The sequence below is a fragment of the Eumetopias jubatus genome, unplaced genomic scaffold (genome assembly GCF_037043125.1).
Source record: "Eumetopias jubatus isolate StellerSeaLion01/CBP00866 unplaced genomic scaffold, mEumJub1_p1.0 scaffold_7, whole genome shotgun sequence".
Classification (NCBI taxonomy): domain Eukaryota; kingdom Metazoa; phylum Chordata; class Mammalia; order Carnivora; family Otariidae; genus Eumetopias; species Eumetopias jubatus.
In genome coordinates, this window is record NW_028274813.1 from 68123571 (window position 1) to 68141900 (window position 18330).

Below are 18330 nucleotides of genomic sequence, written 5' to 3' on the forward strand. Positions count from 1 at the left end.
CCTTATATTCATAACTTATAAATAATTGTCCACTTAGACAATGTTTATCTTATTATTTTTCTCTAGGTATTACAAACCATATTTGTTTTTCTAGAAAATTTTATTTTTGTAAGAAAGATATTAGGAAGATATTGGATAGTATTTTTGTTAAAACTGAAATCATATTCCATTGGAACTATATCTTGTTACAAGCTAATCAGCCATTCAATATTCTAAACATTTTGTTACATAAAGTGTACTTTTATGGGGATTGTACTGACAGGACTGAATGTAACAGATGTTTCAAAAGTTCAGTAAAATAATCCTAACGTTTAGTAGTATTTTAAGTAAAAATTATTGCCCTTATTACATATCTTGCAAATACAAAAGATTGGAATAAGCAGAATATTTGGCGGTGAACTTTGTCTGATTTTTAACAGCTTCTCTGCTCCTAATATAGTCTTAGCAGGATATATACATTTCAATTTGAAGCAAGTTGATTTCCCTGTGGTTAAGCCCCAGTCCTTGTAAACTCCTTTCTAATAATCACTAATCAAGAAAAGGTATTTTTTCTCCTGTGGAAAGTCTATCTTTCATGTACTTCATTAATGGAATTTGACTTCATGTATGGAATATTCACTCAAAATAATAAATAACTGCCTTGTTGAATTTAGAACAAACAAAACAAATCTAAAAGATATAAATCTACCTTCTAGCAAGTTTTCTGCTATCCACCACAAAATCATTGGCAACAATGATGTCTACGTGTTATTTTGAAAGTCTTGGTTGCCACCAGATGGTGCTCTTACAGAGCCAAACAGAAAAAACATTCGCTACAAAATTAGAAAAAACAAAACAAAACAGTAGTGCTTTTTTGGACTAGTCATTACCCTTCTCTCACATATTCAGAGAATCCCATGATGTCCAATAATCCATGACTGAAATCATACTTCAGGGTTCAGAAACTTTGGATGCTAATAAATTTTTAAAACCATACTGAAAATATATTTAAAATCAAAATAGTAAAAATTGAATATAAAATTGCTTTTAAATTAGGACTTGAGATATATATGTATATCAAGATAGCCAGATCAATAATAATAATAATAATGATAAGCTCAAAATGTTCATTATCAATAAATATTGCTATTATTAAAAGTTTTAACTAATAGGTGTATACCAGTTTATCACAATGCTAAATTTACCAGACACCCACTAGAAACTGTCACATATGAATATATGTGCATAAATCTAAATGCATATTTATTGTTAGAATATCATTAAATTTAAAATATATAGACTTGAAATGCATTCATGGCAACTAACATATCAAAATATTGAGTTGCTGGGTTCACCCAAAACGTCATTTGATAACAATAGGATGCTTGAAGTATATCTATTTGCAACAGTGATTTAACTTGAGAAAAAAATAAATTACTGGAAAAAGTAGATTTTTGATTATTTATTAACCTGAAGCACAGGGAAATACAACAGTCCTAACAGTTGTTAGGTATCCCTCTCTTGAGATCCAGTATGACAGTGTAACCACATTTCTTTCAAAACCAATCTTACTGTTGGTATTTTCCCCCAAGAATTTTCAAAATTTGTGTGTGCCCTATCTGCCTTCACTAGTTTCACAGATTCCTCCCTCTAACAATTTAGAGTTCTGTGCAACAGCTTACATACACAAAATATTAAGAACGGAGGCCACTCAGTAACAACTGGCTGTGTTTAATCTGTCTCATTTATATAACTGTGAGATCTTGGGTAATTTATTAAATCTCTTTGAGCCTTAGGTTTCTCCTCTATCCAATGGGATAATTAAATACTACCCGTATTTTAGTTTCTATTTTTATTTTTTCTTGAGGACTAAATAAATGGGTGTACACACATATGTGTATGGTATGTCTTATAAACAGTGTTTAGCATATAATATGTGCTTTTAACTGTAAGCTATCACTGTCATCATTATGGTTGTTATTAATGGGCCCATAGAAAATAAAATAAAGACAATATAATGAGTTTTTATTTCTAAATTATTTTACTTTATAGAATTCTGTTATTAAGTGATTTTGTCATTTAGGCACAGAGATATAAATATCCTATCAAAATCAGATAAGTAAATACAATAACACTCGATAGTTTTGTTTCATTTTTAATATTTTTATGCAAAAGGGTGATAAGCTCTTGTAAAACAATATCTAAGAATACAGAATAAAAAGTGAATATATATCCCTTCTATATCCTTTACATTCACTATCATTTCCAGAGATAATAACAGCTACCATTTTGTGTTATTTTTAATGGTCTTTCTTAGAAAAATGAAAATATTGTCAGCCTTTCTGGTTCACGAAAACCCAAAGTTTGAAGATCTCTAATAGATTCTGCCTTTAAATGTAGGCAGGATTGCTCTTTGTCTTTTCTAGACCAACAATAAAACTTTAAATATTAGGTACTTAAGTTCATATTCTCCCGTAGCACATTCTGCTCTCTACCCATTATTCTCTCAGGAATTCTCTTATATTGAGTCCAAAATAGGAGCTAACTGCCTCTTTTAATTCATGATTTTAGATGATAGATATCAAAATACTATACCTTAATTTTACATATACACACACCCAATTATGTTATATATAATTATATAAACATATATATAATATACACATAATATATATGTATAAACATATATTATGTATAGTCACCCAAAAATAGACAAAATTCAAATCTTAGAAATAAACTATGAGGAATATTAAAATTTAATTCACTGAATAATTTTTAAAATTATATTTTAGATATAAATATTTTTCCTCAAGATCTCAGTATCTTTGTGGTTTTTTAATAGTGTCAGTGGGAAAAAATAATATTAGCAAATACTCCTCCACTAGTTGAAAATAAACTCAAAGATAGCCATCCTTTAAATTGTAATCTCCCTCCTAAAAGATGTTTGTTAAAATGTCATTGTCTGGGTAGTTAAATTTCACAGAAAATCCTGAAGATTTATTAGAGTCTATATTTTTAAACTTCTTATTTAAAGTACTAGCAGCATGGTTAAGATTTAAAATAAGTGACTAGTGTATATTTTTTCTTATTATTTATTTATTTTTCGGTTTTCTCCAATGGAGGTGATAATAAGCAAATGGCAGAAAGCCAGGGATGTGTTAATGTGAAGAAAATGGAAGATGCTAATGCCCAAATTGTAAAGAAGAAGAGAGACAAATAAAAGCATAGTGAATAAACAGTGCCTAAAAATTTGGAATATTTGCAAACACAGAAGGAAATATGATTTTAATATAAAGAAATTAGGACATTATGAAACTTTAAGTTTTGAAACCAATTTCTCGATGAATTATGTGTTATACTAAGCTAAATTACAAAACTTCCAAAAACATTTTCTCCCTTCTGCTCATATTGTCCATCTTCCTAAAAGATTGACCCTGATTTGTGACTTCACTCCAGTTTTTCTTTTCCCCTGTTTTGGCTCTTGTTTCTTGATCTTGTCCATCAACCGTTCAATGTGTAAATCATACTTCATTTTTTCAGTGAGGAATTCTACTTATTTATATTTTAATGTTATTCTTTAGATAAGGAAACTCAAGTTTCTAGATAAAGGATGTGTATTAAAATGTAGAAAACCACTTCCATCCACAATGTATGTCTTTTTTTAGGATACAAAATATAAACTTTAGAGTAATTATGAATTTGCTTTCCTTGTTATAGAGAAACAAAATATTACTAAATACTTATAGAATTTTCTAGCTAGACTTCTCTACCTTGAAATCTTATAGTTGTGTGTCTCATTGTGCTTTCTTCTAACATCATTTAAAAAATATATTCTAAGAATTCTAGTACTCATTTCTCAAATCTATTGGTCAGATTGGATGTTACCGACTGTTTAGAATATAATTATCTTATATTCTATATTTTTTATGATTTAAGCAAAATACATAGTATATATTTTTATTTAGTTTTATTTTATTCTCCTTGCAAATTTATTAAATGAAGACATAAAGGAATTTCATCTTATAGCACTAAATATATACCCAAAGTCATGGGTATTTTGTTGTGCTTTGCAGAGATTGCATTTTTTATAAACTGAAGATTTTTGGTAACCATGTGTCAAACAAGTCCATTGGCATCATTTTCCAAAAGGATTTTCTTGTTTCATGTCTGTGTGTCACATTTTGGTAATTCTTGCAATAGTTCTAAATTTTAAATTAATAGTACTTTGTTATGGTGATCTGTGATCAGTGATCTTTGATGTTACTATTGTAATTATTTTGGAGTAGCACAAACTGCACCCACACAAGACAGTGAACTTAATTAATAAATGTGTGAATTCTGACTCCTCCACCAACAGGCTGTACCCCCATCTCTCTTCCTCTCCTTGGGTATTCCTATTCCCCAATATACAACAATACTGCAATTAGGGCAATTAATAACCCTACAATGGCCCACAAGTGTTAAAGCAAAAGCAAAAATCACAGCTCTCTCACTTTAAATCAATAGCTTGAAATGATTAAGTTTAGTGAGGAAGGCATGTCAAAGGCCAAGACAGGCCAAAAGATAAACCTCTTTGGTCAAATAGTTAGCCACGTTGTAAATGCAAAGAAAAAGTGCTACTCTATTTAACACAAATGATTTAAAAAAAAAAAAAGGTAGCAAAACAGCTTTACTGGTGATATGTAGAAAGTTTGAATAAACTGGATAGAAGATCAAACCAGCTTCAACATTCACTTAAGCTAAAGTCTAAATCAGAGCAAGGTCCTAACTCTATTCAATTCTATGAAGTAAAGAAGAGAGGTAAAGAAGTTGCAGAAGAAAAGTTTGAAGTTAGAAGAGGTGGTTAATGAGGTTCAAGGAAAGAAGCCATCTCCATCACATAATAGTGCAAGGTGAAATAGCAAGTGTTGATGTAGGAGCTGCAGCAAAGTACTTAGAAGATCTAGCTAAAATAATAATGAAGATGGCTACACTAAACAACAGATTTTCAATGTAGACAATATAGCCTTATATTGGAAGAAGATGCCATCTAAGACTTTTTCATAGATAGAAATCAATACCTGCTTCAAAGCTTCAAAATACAGGCAGACTCTCATTAATGGCTAATGCAGATGGTGACTTTAAGTTGAATCCAGTGTTCTTTTACCATTCTAAAATCCCTAGGGTCCTTAAGAATTATGGTGATTGGACTCTGCCTCTGCTTTATAAATGGAACAACAAAGCCTGGATGATAGCACATCTTTTTATAGCATGGCTTACTGAGTATTTTAGGCCCACTGTTGAGACCTACTACTCAGAAAAAAAAGATTTCTTTCAAAAAATTATTGCTCATTGGCAGTGCACCTGGTAACCCAAGAGCTCTAATGGAGATGTACAATGAGATTAATGTTGTTTTCATGGCTGCTAATAGAACATCCATTTTGTAGGCCATGGATCAACAAGTACTTTCTACTTCCAGTGTTATTATTTAAGAAATACATTTCATAAGGCAATAGCTGCCAGAGATAGTGATTCCACTGATGGGTCTGGGCAAAGTAAATTGAAACTCTTCTGGAAAAGATTCATTATTCTAGATGCCATTAAGAAAACCAATGATTCATGAAAAAAGGTCAAAATATCAACATTAACAGGAGTTTGGAAGAAGTTGATTCCAGCCCTCATGGATGGCTATGATGGGTTCAAGACCTCAATGGAGGACATAAGTACAGATGTGGTGGAAATAGCAAGAGAATTAGAATTAGAAGTGGAGACTGACAATGTGGCCAGATTGCTTCAATCTCATGATAAAACTTCCATGAAGGAGAAGTTGCTTCTTATGGATGAACAAAGAAAGTGGTTTTAGAGGTGTGAGCCAAGACAGTGGTGGAGTAGGAGGCTCATTTCATCCTTCCAACACAACTAGATAACTATCAAATAATTCTAAATACCCCAGAAATCAACCTGAAGACTGACAAAACAAACTCCACAACTAAAGGGAGAGAAGAAGCCACACTGAAGAAGGTAAGAAGTGCAGAGGCATGATTTAGGGAAGAAACATATTGCCAGTGCTAGAGAGGGGAGGGAGCCATTGTCGCAGAGAAAAGAAAGGCAGAAAGGAACACCCAGAGGAACACAAAAGGAAAACATTTCTCCAAAGCCATTGGCTGGGGAAATGAGAGCAACTGATTTTTGTAAGTTCTTGCAACAAGCAGGGCTTAAAGACTGGAGTTTCATTAAAGGTCAATGGGCATGGCTGAGATAGAGACCTGAGGGCACTGTGCTGCTCTTAGAGAGAAGGCAGGCAAACAACCTGGAGGAAGAAGGCATAGAAACAGTGATCTGAAGAATGCCTGGGGCACACAGAGGGGAGATTATTTGCTTCTCTTGGAGTGACTCCCTGAGAGCCAGTGTTCACAAGATGCCTCTCTGGAGAAAAAGATGTTGGCTGGAGCCATTTCCTTCCCCTGCCCTTCAACAGAAACATAGAGTCACCTTCTGGAAGCAGCAAAGCACCAGCACTGGCTGCCTAACTTGATTACACCAAGACCTACCCCACTGTGCTTTGGAGCAATTGCCCTTCTCAGTCAAGCTTGCCTCCATCCCAGGGCAGCAGGACCCTCCCCTAGAAGACCAGCAGATACCCCTGCCCACACCTCCTGACCAGAGAGTTCTGCAGGGTCTCAGTACTGGTGGAGTTGGTGTCAGGTCTCATTTAACATGTAGACCAGAGCACATCTAGTTAAAACTCACTACGTTAGGGCCAAGGACCAAACACTGCCCACTGAATGCAAGGAGAGTCTCTGCAGATAACTATACTAGAGGACAGAGCAGCCAAAAAACAACAGCAGAACACACACAGTACACACCACAGACACTCTCTGAGGCATGAGGTCCAGGACCCTATATGACTTCTTCTTCATAAAGCCATTAGTCTCAGGAGCAGGAAACATAACAGTCTTTTCTAACACGGAGAAGAAGGCAGAGACTTAGACAAAATGCCAAGATAGAAGAAATCATTCCAAATGAAAGAACAAGATAAGGTCAGGACCAGAAATCGAAGCAAAACAGATATAAGTAACATGCCTGATGGAGAATTTAAAGCAATAATCATAAGGATACCTCACTGGGCTTGAGAAAAGAATAGAAGACTTTAGGGAAACCCTTACTGCAGAAATAAAACAGTTAAAGAATGAGTCAGAAATGAAAAATGCAATAACTGAGATTGGAAACATGCTGGATGAAATGGACACAAGACTGGAAGAAGTAGAGGAATGAATATGTGATATAGAAGACAAAACAATGGAAAATAATGAAGCTGAACAAAAGAGTGAAAGAAAAATTATGTAACACAAGAATAGACAAAGGGAACTCAGAGACTTCATCAAACATAACATTTGTATTATAAGAATCTCAGAAGAAGAGAGAAAAGGGGTAAAAAAAAAATTTATTTGAGGAAATCATAGCTCAAAACTTCCCTAAACTGGGAAAGGAAACAGATATCCAGATCCAGGAGGCACAGTAAATTCCCAACAAAATCAACAAAAGCAGGCCCACGCCAAGCCATTTTGAAATTAAGTTTGTAAAATATAGTGACAAAGAAAAAAAAGAATCTTAAAAGCAGCAAGACAAAAGGAGTCCTTAACTTACAAGGGAAGAGCCATAAGGCTAGTTGGAGATTTCTCAACAGAAAGATGGCAAGCCAGAAGGGAGTGGCATGATATATTTAATGTGTTGAATGGGCAAAATCTGCAGCCAAGAATATTCTATCCAGCAAGGCTTCTATTCAGAATAGAAGGAGAGGTAGTTTCCCAGACAAACAAAAATCTAAAGTAGTTAGTGACCACTAAACCAGCCCTGAAAGAAATATTAAAGGGGACTCTGAGCAAAAAGGAAAAATCAAAAGTGACAGACAAGAAAGGAACAGAGAAAATCTCCAGAAATAATGACAAAACAAGTAATAAAATGACACTAAAAACATATCTATCAAGAATTACTCTCAATGTAAATGGAATAAATGCTCCAATCAAAAGACATAGGGTGTCAGAATGGATGAAAAAACAAGACCAATCCTTATGATGCCTACAAAAAACACCTGAAGATTGAAAGTGAGGGGATGGAGAAACATTTATCATGCAAATTAATGTCAAAAGAAAGCCAGAGTAGCAATAGTTATATTGGACAAATTAGACTTTAAAGCAAAATAACAATAACAATAACAAGAGATGAGGAAGAGCACTATATCTTAAGAAAGGGGACAATCCGGGGGGCAGAGCAAAATGGCAGAGGAGTAGGAGACCTGGATTTCATCTGCTCTCAGGAATTCAGCTGGATAGGCATCAAACCATTCTGAAACCTACAAACTCAACAGGAGATCAAAGAAAAGAATAGCAACAACTCTCTGAACAGAAAAGCGACCACTTTCTGGAAGGTAGGACGTGAGGAGAAGTGAATCCGAGGTGATATTCGGGAGGATAGACGGGGGGGAGGGGGTCTCCGTAGCCGCTTCTGGCAAGTGATAGAGCAGTGAAGCCCAAAATCGGAACTCTTAGAAGTCAGCTCTGCTGAGGGATGTCGGTCCAGTAGCTAAGCTGGGGATGGAATCCTCACAGGACAGTGTGGTCTCAGGACCCTTGGGATCACAGAAAGACTGGGGGGGGGGGAGCTGAGTGCGGCAGAGCTCCCAGGTAGCAGAGCGGGGAAGCCGGCTGCAGAGACGCAGTGGAGGCGCAAGCTCTCAGCTCGGGGTTGCCATAAACTGTGATTGGCGAAACAGGCCACTGCTCCTCCAGCAGGGACCCAACAAGCGGCAGATCTGGGGAGACTCCCCTTCCTTCCTCAGGAGGAGCAGCATGGGAAGGCACTGCAGGGACCTCCTGGGTATGGAGACTCCACACGGGGTCATGTGCCAGAGATAGAAATGCTCGGTCACAGGCTGGGTGAGCACGGAGTGCGGCCAGAGAGCGGGGATACGGGAGTGAGTGACTGCTTTTCTCTGGGGGCGGACTGAGGAGCGGGGCCCCAAGTTCTCGGCTCCTCCGGGTGGAGATTGGGAGGCTGCCATTTTCACTGTTGTCCTCCAACGCTGTATGGAAAGCTTGCAGGGAACAAAAGCTCCCAGAGCAAACCTGAGCAGATGCTTAGCCCGGACCGGCAAGGGCGGGGCTATTCTGCCTCCGGCAAAGACATTTGGGAACCACGGCAGCAGGCCCTTCCCCCAGAAGATCAGCACGAACAGCCAGCCAAGACCAAGCTTACTGATCAATGAGAATGGCAGAACTCCAGCGCTAGGGGAATACTGCACATAGAATTCATGGCTTTTTTACCAAGATTCATTAGTCTTTCAAAGTTAATTTTTTTAACTGTTTTTTTTTAATTTTTCATTTTCCCTTTTTCAACCAACATCGTATCAATCCTTTTTTTAAAAAAAAGTTTTTATTTTTCATTTTTAGAGTCATGTTCTATCCCTTCATAGTAGTTACCCTTATTTTTGGCAGATATATACATAAGTTGTTCTCTCTTTAAAATATTGAGATATAGTTTCTTCTAATATATCAAAATATACCCTAAATCTCTAGTGTATGGCATTGTTCTAGTCTCTGCCTGATCACATTCTCTCCCCCCCTTTTTTCTTTCTTTCTTTCCTTTTTTTAATCCTCTTCTTTCTTTTTTCAAACATCTTCTTATCAATTCCTTTTTAAAAATTTTTTATAATATTCATCTTTACAGTCATATTCCATCCCTTCATCGTATCAACCCTTATTTTGTACATATATAAGTCTTTCTTTCTTTAAAATTTTAGGAAGCACTTCCTTCTAACAGACTAAAATACACCCAAAATCTAGTGTGTGGCAGTGATCTATGCACCAGCCTGATCATATTTGATCATATTCTGTTTTTTTTTTGTTTTGTTCTGTTTTTGTTTGTTTTTATCTTTATCTTTTTTTTTCTCTTTCTTTTTTCTTTCTTTTCCCCTCATGTCAGGTATTTTCTGATTTGATTAGAGTATATTTTCTGGGGATGTTGTAACCTGTTAGCATTTTGTTCTCTCATCCATCTATTCTCCTCTGGACAAATGACAAGACAAAAAAAATTACCTCAACAAAAAGAACAAGAGGTAGTACCGTCTGCCAGGGACCTACTCAATACGGACATTAGTATGATGTCAGATCTAGAGTTCAGAATCATGACTTTAAAGATACTAGCTGGGCTTGAAAAAAGCGTGGAAGTTATTAGAGAAACCCTTTCTGGAGAAATAAAGGAACTAAAATCTAACCAAGTCAAAATAAAAAAGGCTATTAATGAGGTGCAATAAAAAATGGGGGCACTAACTGCTAGGATAAATAAGGCAGAAGAGAGAATCAGCAATATAGAAGACCAAATGATGGAAAATAAAGAAACTGAAAAAGGAGAGATAAACAACTACTGGATCACAAGGGCAGAATTCGAGAGATAAGCGATACAGTAAGACAAAACAACATTAGGATAATTGGGATCACAGAAGAAGAAGAAAGAAAGGGAGGGGCAGAAGGTATATTGGAGCAAATTATATCAGAGAACTTCCTTAATGTGGGGAAGAAAACAGGCATCAAAATCCAGGAGGCACAGAGAACCCCTCTCAAAAATCCATAAAAATAGGTCAACACCCTGACATCTAATAGTAAAACTTATGAGTCTCAGAAACAAAGAGAAAATCCTGAAAGCAGCTCAGGAGAGGAGATATGGTAGAAACATTAGATTGGCAACAGACCTATCCACAAAGACCTGGCAGGCCAGAAAGGACTGGCATTATACCTTCAGAGCACTAAATGAGAAAAATATGCAGCCAAGAATACTATATCCAGCTAGGCTATCATTGAAAATAGAAGGAGAGATAAAAATCTTCCAGGAAAAACAAAAAATAAGGAATTTGCAGGCACAAAACCAGCCCTCCAAGAAATATTGAAAGGGGTCTTCTAAGCAAAGAGAGAGCCTAAAAGCAGCATAGATCAGAAAGGAACACAGACAATATACAGTAACAGTCACCTTACAGGCAATACAATGGCACTAAATTCATATCTTTCAATAGTTACCCTGAATGTAAATGGGCTAAATGCACCAATTAAAAGACACAAGCTATCAAATTGGATTAAAAAACAAGACCCATCAATATGCTCTCTGCAAGAGACTCATTTTAGACCCAAAGACATCCCCACATTGAAAGTGAGGGGGTGGAAAACCATTTACCGTGCTAATGGACATCAAAAGAAAGCTGGGGTGGCAATCCTTATATCAGACAAATTAGATTTTAAAATAAAAACTATAATAAGAGATGAGGAAGGAAACTATTTCCTACTTAAAGGGTCTATCCAACAAGAAGATCTAACAATTGTAAATATCTATGCCACTAACATGGGAGCAGCCAATTATATAAGGCAATTAATAACAAAAGCAAAGAAACACATTGACAAAATTACAATAAGAGTGGGGGACTTTAACACCCCTCTCACTGAAATGGACAGATTATTTAAGCAAAAGATCAACAAGGAAATAAAGACTTTAAATGACACACTGGACCAAATGGACTTCACAGACATATTCAGAACATTCCATCCCAAAGCAATGGAATACACATTCTTCTCTAGTGCCCATGGAACATTCTCCAGAATAGATCGCATCCTAGGTCACAAATCAGGTCTCAACTGGTACCAAAAGATTGGGATCATTCCCTGCATATATTCAGACCACAGTGCTTTGAAACTAGAACTCAATCACAAGAGGAAAGTCAGAAAGAACTCAAATACATGGAGGCAAAAGATCATCCTACTAAAGAATGAATGGGTCAACCAGGAAATTAAAGATTTTAAAAAATTCATGGAAACCAATGAAAATGAAAACACAACTATTCAAAATCTTTGGGATGCAGCAAAGGCAGTCCTGAGAGGAAATTATATAGCAATACAAGCCTTTCTCAAGAAATAAGAAAGGTCTCAAATACACAACCTAACCCTACACCTTAAGGAGCTGGAGAAAGAACAGCAAATAAAGCCTAAACCCAGCAGGAGAAGAGAAATAATAAAGATCAGAGCAGAAGTCAATGAAACAGAAACCAAAAGAACAGTAGAACAGATCAAAGAAACTAGGAGCTTGTTCTTTGAAAGAATTAACAAGATTGATAAACCCCTGGCCAGACTTATCAAAAAGAAAAGAGAAATGACCCAAATCAACAAAATCATGAATGAAAGAGGAGGGATCACAACCAACTCCAAAGAAATACAAACAATTATAAGAGCATATTATGAGCAACTCTATGCCAGCAAATTAGATAACCTGGAAGAAATGGGTGCATTCCTAGAGATGTATCAACTACCAAAATTGAACCAGGAAGAAATAGAAAACCTGAACAGACCTAGAACCACTAAGGAAATTGAAGCAGTCATCAAAAATCTCCCAACAAACAAAAGCCCAGGGCCAGATGGCTTCCCAGGGGAATTCTACCAAACATTTCAAGAAGAATTAATACCTATTCTCCTGAAACTGTTCCAAAAAATAGAAATGGAAGGAAAACTTCCAAACTCATTTTATGAGGCCACCATTACCTTGATCCCAAAACCAGACAAAGACACCAACAAAAAGGAGAATTACAGACCAATATCCTTGATGAAGATGGATGCAAAAATTCTCACCAAAATACTAGCCAATAGGACCCAACAGTACATTAAAAGGATTATTCACCATGACCAAGTGGGATTTATTCCCGGGCTGCAAGGTTGGTTCAACATCCACAAATCAATCAACGTGATACAATATATTAACAAAAGAAAGAACAAGAATCATATGATCCTCTCAGTAGATGCAGAGAAAGCATTTGACAAAGTACATCATCCTTTCTTGATCAAAACTCTTCAGAGTATAGGGATAGAGGGTACATACCTCAATATCATAAAAGCCATCTATGAAAAACCTACAGTGAATATCATTCTCAATGGGGAAAAACTGAGAGCTTTTTCCCCTAAGGTCAGGAACGCGGCACGGATGTCCACTATTACCACTGCTATTCAACATAATCTTTGAAGTCCTAGCCACAGCAATCAGACAACAAAAAGAAATCAAAGTCATCCAAATCAGCAAAGAGGAAGTCAAACTCTCACTCTTTGCAGTAGATATGATCCTTTATGTGGAAAACCCAAAAGACTCCACCCCAAAACTGCTAGAACTCATATAGGAATTCAGTAAAGTGGCAGGATATAAAATCAATGCACAGAAATCAGTGGCATTCCTATACACCAACAAGACAGAAGAGAAAGAAATTAAGGAGTCGATCCCATTTACAAATGCACCCAAAACCATAAGATACCTAGGAATAAATCTAATCAAAGAGGCAAAGGATCTGTACTCAGAAAACTACAAAATACTCATGAAAGAAATTGAGGAAGACACAAAGAAATGGAAAAACGTTCCATGCTCATGGATTCAAAGAACAAATATTGTGAAGATGTCAATGTTACCTAGAGCAATCTACACATTCAATGCAATCCCCATCAAAATACCATCCACTTTTTTCAAAGAAATGGAACAAATAATCCTAAAATTTGTATAGAACCAGAAAAGACCCCAAATAGCCAGAGGAATGTTGAAAAAGAAAAGCAAAGGTGGCAGCATCACAATTCCGGACTTCTAGCTCTATTACAAAGCTGTCATCATCAAGACAGTATGGTACTGGCACAAAAACAGACACATAGATCAATGGAACAGAATAGAGAGCCCAGAAATGGACCCTCCACTCTATGGTCAACTCATTTTGACAAAGCAGGAAAGAATATCCAATGGAAAAAAGACAGTCTCTTCAACTAATGGTGTTGGGAAAATTGGACAGCCACATACAGAAGAATGAAACTGGACCATTTCCTTACACCACACACGAAAATAGACTCAAAATGGTTGAAAGACCTAACCGTGAGACAGGAGTCCATCAAAATCCTAAAGGAGAACACAGGCAGCAACCTCCTCGACCTAAACCACAGCAACTTCTTCCTAGAAATATCGCCAAAGGCAAGGGAAGCAAGGGCAAAAATGAACTATTGGGATTTCATCAAGATAAAAAGCTTTTGCACAGCAAAAGAAACAGTGAACAAAACCAAAGACAACTGACAGAATGGGAGAAAATATTTGCAAATGACATATCAGATAAAGGGCTAGTATCCAAATTCTATAAAGAAGTTATTAAACTCAACACCCAAAGAACAAATAATCCAATCGAGAAATGGGCAGAAGACATGAGCAGACATTTTTCCAAAGAAGACATCCAAATGGCCAACAGACACATGAAAATTTTGTCAAATCGCTCTGCATCAGGGAAATCCAAATCAGAACCTCAATGAGATACCACCTCACACCCGTCAGCATGGCTAAAATTAACAAGTCAGGAAATGACAGATGTTGGCGGGGATGTGGAGAAAGGGGAACCCTCCTACACTGTTGGTGGGAATGCAAGCTGGTGCAACCACTCTGGAAAACAGTATGGAAGTTCCTCAAAAAGTTGAAAATAGAGCTACCATACGATCCAGCAATTGCACTACTGGGTCTTTACCCCAAAGATACAAATGTAGGGATCCGAAGGGCTCCTATAAACCCCAATGTTTATAGGAGCATTGTCCACAGTAGCCAAACTGTGGAAAGAGCCAAGATGTCCATTGACAGATGAATGGATAAAGAAGAAGTGGTATATATACACAATGGAATATTATGCAGCCATCCAAAGGAATGAGATCTTGCCATTTGTAATGACGTGAATGGAACTGGAGGGTGTTAAGCTGCGTGAAATAAGTCAATCAGAGAAAGACATGTATCATATGACCTCACTGATAAGAGGAATTCTTAATCTCAGGAAACAAACTGAGGGTTGCTGGAGTGGTGGGGTGTGGGAGGGATGGGGTGACTTGGTGATAGACATTGGGGAGGGTATGTGCTATGGTGAGCACTGTGAATTGTGCAAAACTGTTGAAACACAGATCTGTACCTCTGAAACAAATAATGCAATATATGTTAAGAAAAAAAAAAAGAAGATAGTAGGAGGGGAAGAATGAAGGGGAGTAAATCGGAGGGGGAGACAAACCATGAGAGACGATGGACTCTGAAAAACAAACTGAAGATTCTAAAGTGGAGGGGGTGGGGGGATGGGTTAGCCTGGTGATGGGTATTAAAGAGGGCACGTTCTGCGTGGAGCACTGGGTGTTATGCACAAATAATGAATCATGGAACACTATATCAAAAACTAATGATGTAATGTATGGTGATTAACATAACAATAAAAAAATAAAAAAAGAAAGAATAAGAACTCTATGATTCTTTCAATAGATGAAGAAAAAACATTTGACAAAATACAACATCCGTTCACAATAAAAACCCTCAACAAAGCAGGGTTATAGAGAACACACCTCAACATAGTAAAGGCCATATATGAAGAAACCTACAGTTATTATCATCCTAAATGGGGAAGACCAGAAAGCTTTTCTTTTCTCTGTCATCAGGAACAAGACAGGGTTGTCCACTCTTAACACTGCTATTCAACATAGTTTTGGAAGTCCTAGCCTCAGCAATCGGCGGAATGAAATAATAGGCACCCAAATCAGTAAGGAAGAAGTAAAATTTTCACTATTTGGAGACCACGTGATACTCTGTATAGAAAACCAGAAAGACTCTACCAAAAAATTGCTAGAACTGATACACAAATTCATCAAATTTGCAGGACACAAAATCAATGTACAGAAATTCTGTTGCATTTCTATATACTGATAAGGAAGCAGCAGAAAGAGAAATTAAGGAATCAATCCCATTTAAAACTGCACCTAAAACCATAAGATACCTAGGAATAAACCTAACCAAAGAGGTAAAAGATCTCTACTCAGAAAACTATAAAGCACTGATGAAAGAAATTGAAGATGACACAAAGGGAAAAACATTCCATTCTCATAGATTGGAAGAACAAATATTGTTAAAATGCCTAATAGGAGGGCACTTGTTGTGATGAGCACTGGGTATTGTATGGAAGTGTTGAATCACTATATGTATGCCTGAAACTAATATTACATGGTATATTAACTAACCGGAATTTAAATTGAAACCTAAAAAAATTATTGCTGAAAAATTCTAACTTAAAAAAAGCTAACCTTAGCATTTTGTAAGTCATAATCTTTTTGCCGGTGGAGGGTCTTGCCTCAATGCTGATAGCTGCTGACTGATTAGGATAGCAATAGCTGAAGATTGGAGGGATCTGACAATTTCTTTTTCTTTTCTTTTTTTAAAATTTATTATTTATTATTATTTTTATTTTTTTATTATGTTATGTTAATCACCATACATTACATCATTAGTTTTTGATGTAGTGTTCCATGATCCATTGTTTGCGTATAACACCCAGTGCTCCATTCAGTACATGCCCTCTTTAATACCCATCATTTTAAAGAAAATTTTTGACAGATTCTTAAAATAAGATAACAGTGGGTGCACCAGAGTGGTGCAGTCGGTTAAGCATCAGACTCTTGGTTTCAGCTCAGGTCGTGATCTCAGGGCCATAAGATTGAGCCCTGCATGGGGCTCCACACTCAGCTCGGAGTCTGCTTAAGACTCTCTCTACCTCTCCCTCTGTTTCTCATCCCCACCCCCTGGTCTCTCACTCCCTCTCTCTCTCTCAAATAAATAAATCTTTTTTAAAAAAGGTAACAATGAAGTTTGCCACATCTATTGACTCTTTCATGAATGAGTTCTCTGTGACAAGTGATAGATGTTGTTTGATAGCATTTTACCCACAGAACTTCTTTCAAAATTGGAGACAGTCTTCTCAAACCCTGCTATTGCTTTCTCAACCAAGTTTATATAATATTCTAAATACTTTATTGTCATTTCAACAATCCTCACAGCACTTCACCAGGAGTAGAAACCATCTCAAGAAACCACTTTCTTTTTTATTAAGTTTTTATTTAAGTTCCAGTTACTATATAGTGTAATATTAGTTTCAGGTGTACAATTAAGTGATTCAACACTTACATACAACATCCGGTGCTCATCACAAGTGTGTTCCTTAATCCCCACCACCTATTTAACCCATTCTCTCACCCACCTCCCTTCTGGTAACTAACTGTCTTTTTGTTCTCTATAGTTAGAAGTCTATTTCTTGGTCTGTCTCTCCCTCCACCTTTTTTCCCTTTGCTCATTCGTTTTGCATTTTAAATTCCACATGAGTGAAATCATATAGTACTTGTCTTTCTCTGACTGATTTATTTCACTTGGCATAATATACTCTAGCTCCATCCACATCATTGCAAATGGCAAGATTTAATTCTATTCTTATGGCTGAGTAAAATTTATATATACACATATACCACTTCTTTATCCATTCACCAGTCCATAGACATTTGAGACATTTGGGCTCTTCCTACAATTTGCCTATTGCAGATAATGCTGCTATAAACATTGGGGTGCATATAACCTTTTGAATTAGTATTTTTGTATTCTTTGGGTAAATACATAGTAGTGTGATTGCTGGTTCAATGGGTAGTTCTAGTTGTAGGTTTTTTTGAGGAACCTCCATACTGCTTTCCAGACTGGTTGCACAAGTTTGCATTCCCCCCAACAGTGTAAGAGGGTTCCCCTTTTGCCAACACCTGTTGTTTCTTTGTTGTTGATTTTAGCCATGATGACTGGTGTGAGGTGATATCTCATTGTAGTTTTAATTTGCATTTCTCTGATGATGAGTAATGTTGAACATCTTTTCATGTGTCTGTCAGCCATTTGCATGTCTTCTTTAGAGAAAGGTCTGTTCATCTCTTCTGCCCATTTTTAAATTGGATGATTTGTTATTTTGGGTGTCATGTTTTATAAATGCATTATATTTTTTTGATATTAACCCTTTATCAGATATGTCATTTACAAATATTGTATCCCATTCCAAAGGTTACCATTTAGTTTTGTTGATTATTTCCTTCACTGTGTAGAAGCTTTTTATTTTGATATTGCCCAATAGCTTACTTTTGCTTTCATTTCCCTTGCCTCGGGAAACGTATCTAGAAAGAAACTGCAATGGCCAATGTCGAAGAAGTTACCACCTGTGTTGTCTTCTAGGATTTTAATGGTTTTAGGTCTCACAATTTAGACATTTAATCCAGTTTCATTTCTTTGCATGTTGCTGTCCAGTTTTCACAACACCATTTGTTCAAGAGACATTCTTTTTCCTATTGGATATTCTTTCCCGCTTTCTCAAAGATTAATTAACCATATAATTGTGGGATCATTTCTGGGTTTTCTATTTTCTTCCATTGATCTATGTGTCTATTTTTGTGCCAGTACCACATTATTTTGATTACTACAGCTTTGTAATATAACTTGATCTGGAATTAT